The 6,000-nt window shown below is 42.6% G+C and overlaps 1 protein-coding gene across 2 annotated transcripts in view; it reads left to right on the top strand.

The window, feature by feature from the left end:
* The first annotated feature begins 232 nt into the window (after positions 1–232).
* The window catches only part of LOC102192508 (zinc finger MIZ domain-containing protein 1-like), a 104,498-nt gene continuing 98,730 nt past the window's right edge, over positions 233–6,000 (top strand). For both annotated transcript variants that reach the window (XM_005736419.1, XM_005736418.1), the window contains exon 1: positions 233–455. The gene's annotated coding sequence lies outside the window, so the exon portion shown is untranslated. The remainder of the gene's footprint in view (positions 456–6,000) is intronic.

Here is a 6,000-nt window from a genome sequence, read left to right as displayed (position 1 = left end):
GTATCGAAATCCAAACCAAAATACCCAGCAATGACGCTTTAACAGCCTCATTATTGAATCTAAATGTACCTTCCTGTTTAAACATCCCCAAATCATAACTACACAATGCGGTAGACCCGGTCAGAGCCACAATCAGAGCGGGTCGCTCCAGCACATCCAGATACCATATGGCCGCTGTGCTGAGCGACAGTCCGACTCCGCTCCCGGCTCTCTCCTGATGGCTTCTCCGCGTGTATAATCCGCGACACATTTTGTCAGCAGCCACCGAGCATGGGTCCCTTTGGTAATAGAATAGCCAATGTAATTTGACACTTCAACTTACTGTGCTCTCTCCGAGTCTATTCAGTTACTCACCCACTGACGCCGAGCCCATTCTCAGTGGCCGCGAGGGGGGAAGATATTTAAAAAAAGCAAGAGTCGAAAATTACCGAGGACTTTCTGCGCTTAATAACCCGGTGAGTAGCTGCAAACTTAACGTTGCTTGTTCCCGGTGTCGCGCTGCGAGGCTCTTGTCTCGGAAAAGGTTTTGTTTCCACTTTGGCTCAGATTGTTTCTCAACAATAGAGTGACCACTTGAACTGGCACCGAGCGGCACGTCGGAGCCTGTAATAATAAACCGCAGCTTTTTATTTACTATCACGCCGCTTCGTGGCGTCGGGACTGAACCGGCGGGCTGTTAATAAGCAGGTTGTGCATTTCGTTAGTAACAGATGCCGCGTTGATCTCCAACGCGCTGGGGCTTGGAGGCTACACTGTAGCAGGCTGTATGGATCTCGCTCGCAGAATGAACCGTGTCTGGGTGCGCGTGTGTGCGTAATTTCATGATGTGGGGTTTGCTTTACCTTCAGCTTCTTGATGCGCACAAAGCACATGGTCTGTCTAAAATGGGTTTTTGGGTGATACGTGCAAGCTGTAGAATAACTGGACGTGGTAATAACGGTCACAGCACTGTTCGGGATTTTTCAATGAATGTCACATAAAATCATAATTTCCGAACTTTGATATCAACAGCACATGTATACTATTAAATGATAATGGGAAAAAAGCAAGCATGTCTGTGACAGCCTGCAGTTATCTTGTTTCTGTAGGTCATTAGCGCTTCATAGAGGTTTAACAAGTTGACTCCCAAAATTCCAGCTGTCTGAATATATGGAACCAGTTGGGGTTGGGGGGGGGGCTCTCTCATTTAGAACTAGGTTGCCTTTCACTTGCAGTACATCTGTCCAGGAAGCAAAAAAGCATGGCCAAGTGGAAAAAAAGTAAGCTTGACTCTGCTCCTGTTCTACTTCCTAACCATTGTGACTGAGAGAGAGAGAGGAGAGCGAGTGAGAGTTTCTGTCATCTGTAATTTTCTTTTCTGTTACAAAATGCAAGTTTTGGAGCATCAAGCAAGCAAACATATCTGTGCAGATGTTTCTCGTCCCCCTGTTAAGATGCACAGGAGAGCTCTTCCTGCTTTTGTGTTATGCTGTTGAAAAGTTCATTCGGCTCATATCTACTTTTAGCTGCTGCAGCATCCAAGTTTGTCCTGCGAGCAGAGTGTTTTGCACCGAGCCACATATGGGGGTCATAAAAAACCTCAGTGGGGACTGCAGTTATTAAGCACCCTCGCTTGCTTATTTACATGTTTGCCATGTAATTTCAAGGGTCTTGTTGAGTTTCTTCACTTTGCTGTTTTCGGAATTTGAGATAACAGCTGAATGAAAGATTTGAGTTGATGTCAAAGAAGGAGGCTATCATTGGTTGATTCACAAGCACTTGATGGCACATAAACACTGAATGAGTGCCTGTATTTGGGAAAATTAAAACTTTCAATTATTGGAACAATTTTGGTCAGACAGAGGAGGTCCTGTCCCCTCCTTCCCCATCACCCCACCTCTGTGGGGCCCCAGGTTGGGCTCCTGAATAACCACAGACCCCACCAGGCTGACCTTCTTCTATTCAAGTTGAGGATGTTGAAACACCAGCCGTCAAACAAAAGACACATTGAAACAGAGATCTGCAACCCAGCACGTGTGTCTGAGTGCTGAAGTAGACCATTTATTAACTCTCAGTTTCTTGCTGACCAATGGAAACTGTCGACACAACAAACTAAAGTCATGAAAAGGACAAGTTTCTGCAGATACACGTATTAGTGAACAAAATCCAAAAATAAAGAGAAGCTAAATATATATATTTTTAAATTAAATCATACATAAAGCATCTTCTACACACTTTAGCAAATCTTTTCTTTTTGTCCAGACTCCAGGCTGGCTTAGGTTTGCATGTGGCACCGTAAGGCTGACAATGGCAACACGTTGTCAGTGCAGGGTGGAGGGTTCTGCTCTTGCTGTCCCACCCGCCCGACGGGCTGAGAGTAAAGGCGGAAGCTGGAAATGACTGTGCCACATGGGAAATTATTCAACTCTCAGATCAGAGAGGACACACAAGAGGCCTCATTACCTCCAGCAGCACTGCTGGTCAGCCTGTGAGAAGACCGAGAGCTGGTGTGTCTTAACTAGCTGATCTCACTTACTACAATCCTGTGTATCATATGCTTCTTTCGTCTGAAAGAAATCCAACGCATGACACATGACGCGTGACACAGAAATACACCCAAAAACTTTAGGAATAAATGCTGTTTTCAGAAAGGAAATATGACCACTTTGATCTGTAATACAACAGTAAAAGAAAACCAGTCCCAAAGGTTTGCAGTCTAAGCCTCTTTTTACCAACAGTATGTACTTAAATAGCTGGTAAATAGACCTGTTAGCTTGTGTATAATATCATAATGTTATTGATTCAGCTTGGGAATTCCACTTGCAGTGAGCAGCTCCTGTGTATGGCGAGCTCTCTGAAGCACTCTAACAGAAAAAAGGTGAACGAGTAAGCAACCGAAAGCTCTTCCTCCGCGGTCAGAGCCTGTGGGAGGTTTGTGTAGGTTTCGCTCAAGGTCCTTTTTGTGTTGTCTTTACTCAAGAGAATAAACTCTTGGGATGAATCACCCTGCTGGTATGGCTATTTTCAAATGGTAAGGAGAGTCGAGGGGTAGAAAGTATGTCACTAGGTAGATATAGCAGTTTAATCATGAGGTTTACCTTTGTGTCAAACAGCGCTTAATAGTCCTGTTATGTTAGTTGTGAGTAATTACAACCTTGTGCAGTGTTGCTGTGACTTTGAGATTGTAACTCGTGCTGGAAAGTAACTAAATGCATTACTCAAGCTACTTCGAGATATAAATTTTACATACAAAACTGATGAAAAGCAACACATTGTTACAAATGAAGCCCTTATTGGTCCTCTTGGCTTATTGTGACTAAGTGGAAGCGCCAAAAATGCAACAGGTAACATTTCACACATGGTGACCTCTAACATTTAAATTCATTTTACGATTACTTAGTATGATCAGCGAATGTGGTGAGGAAGAAATCCATTTTCTCACTTAAAATAAACAGAATTAACTGTATGGGAAGTTATTAAGAACTTCAGGGATCTGCTGTAGCAATCACATGGTGAGAGTGGGGAAAAAGAATGTCCTTTTTCAACAAGACTATACACACAGCAAAAACAGACTTGGGGGAGGGAGCAACTGGTTGGTTGTTGATAAATAATCAATCAAAATAAACAAAATAGTCTATGTAAGACATGATGCTTCAGATTGGAGTCACATTAAAGGATCCTGACCCTCAGGTTGAGACACGTTAATCACAGGGCAGCATAAAGGCTTGAAACTGACTTCCACCTTAGCCAGCTACAACACATCTTGTACTGTTTCGGTAAAGGGAACTGAATGCAGCTGATCTGAATAACAAAATAACCATTTGCGCTACATCATACCAGCGTATTCTTCTTCCATATGTTATTCTGCATTCCTCGTGTGTATGTGATGATTCGCGACGCTCCACCTCTGTGACACGGAGCTGCAGTAACATGTGTACCGCGCAGATATTCACTGAGGGGTTTTATGGTGGATAGAATGCTCTGACTGTACCTGTCAGCTTGACTGTTGACTGTTAATATGAAGCTTCTATTTTCAAAACACAGCTCAGGGAAAGGGAATCTGTATGTGTGTGTGTGTGTGTGTGTGCGTACTTGCTTTGTGCAGGAGGGAGATACAGAGCATAGCGAGGGATGGGAGAGGTGCTGGGAGTGACGCCAGACCGCACATCATTTAATCATGTTAGCGTGTGCAACCACTTTGTGCATATTTTCGGTTGCATTGGTGATAGGAGTTGTTATTGTACAAACTGTACTCACACCGAGAGAGAGCGAGAGATGGCTTGACAGGAGGGAAGACAGAGATGACAGTTTGATGCAGGAGAGGCAAAATAAATAGCTCTTTGGATTTTTTAGATTTGTGAAATTTCAGTTTTATGGCAGAAAGCGATAACACAGCCCGAGTCTGATTTTCAGTTGCTGCTGCAACTATTAACATCGCTTGAGAAATCCAAAGTCACCACGTTTGAGAGCATTTAAATGTGAGCCGGTGAAAGGATGACCATTGTGCATATTAGCATTGGATTTCAGCATGCTCTTTGGGCTTAATCCCACTGTTGACTTGCCTGCTAAGTACTGAGTGTGTTATTTTTGCTCTTTTTAAAGAGCCCCTCTACATAATCTCACCTAATCTAATCTATCCCCTTTTATAATAGACTCGGAACGATGTGACTTTATAGAAAAAGCTTTAGTGTAGATCCATACCAAACAGACCAGTGTGCTGCTTGCTTCCCCAACCCCTCTGGCAAAGCTCTTGTGAAAATGCATGTGACCTCTGTGCCCCTTGTTAGTCTGAACAATAGGCTTGCCTCCTCTTACAGCTGCAGCCATGCTGGAGGGGAAGTTTGCCAGAACAGAAGACACACACCGTCTGATTAATAGGTTTAAAGACAGCAGGTTTAGCTTCATAGAAGGCACAACATCATTAAAAATATAGATTACATTCAAGTTTTGTTTAGTTGTTTGTGCTCGTTGGTAGGCATGGGAAGCAAATGTGAAATTAAAATACATTTTTTAAATCTAAAACAGATGAAAGGGTTAATCGATTAACTGATTTTCTACTTATTTATTTTTGTTAAAAGTTATACAAATACTTTCTGCAGAGTAAGTTAAATATTCAGACAACCAAATGGACAAAACAATCTCCTTAAAGATGTCAGTCAAATCTTTTTCTAAGAATTCCCAGCATTATAACTGTTAATTGATTATGAAAACAATTCCTTCCTTTATTGCTCATAATTAAAGTGCAATTAAAATCTACTAATTCTTTGTTTGCATGTTTGTTGTTGTCAGCAGGGTTTTAGAATTTCAGTGGACAAATTAGAGCGCAAACTGAAAAATAGCTGTGCAAAAAGCAAAAGAAAAAAAAGAATACAATCTGTGAGTCTTAACCCACACTGGATGTAATTGGAGCTTTGTGGGGTCCCCACCAGTCGCAGGCTCATGCATGTTAAATGTGACATGCTGTGAAAAACAGACGCGGATGATGACAGTGCATTGTCGCAGTGTTAAGTGTAAATGAAAGGCTCTGGATCTTGGAAAACATCCGGTTCTACAAAGTCTCAGCCTTTATAAATTTAAACAAGGTCCAACCGAGGATCCCGTCAAATCTTCCAAGTGTTGCATAGCAGGCATATTCCCCTCTTAAATGTGAGCAAAGACCGAGAAACTAGCTCTCAAAATTTGAAAATGTCTCAAGAGGTGTAATCTCACTATCAAGAAATGGGCACCGGGAAGGCTCCCGAGAGGGCTCTGCTGAAGCATCAGTGTCTAGTGTGCGCTCCAGAGGATTTTTTTTTCTTTTTTCGGGGAGACAGAGAGATCTACATCTCTGATGAGTAATGAAGGTGATTCTGAGCAAGTGGTGGAATTACATTCAACAGAGCCCACGGGGGTCCATATCTTATTGTTCTGTGACAGGGAAAATTAACTGGGATTTACTAATACACAGGGAACGTCCTTCCCCCATTCTCTCCTGCGCTCAAAGAAAAGGTCTGAGGGTAATCTCTTTCCCAAGCACCCCCA

Source organism: Pundamilia nyererei, unplaced genomic scaffold (genome assembly GCF_000239375.1).
Source record: "Pundamilia nyererei isolate P.nyererei 1_Seehausen unplaced genomic scaffold, PunNye1.0 scaffold00069, whole genome shotgun sequence".
Classification (NCBI taxonomy): Eukaryota; Metazoa; Chordata; class Actinopteri; order Cichliformes; family Cichlidae; genus Pundamilia; species Pundamilia nyererei.
The sequence above is the reverse complement of the archived record's forward strand: the minus strand, read 5'-3'. Positions and strand labels throughout refer to the sequence as shown.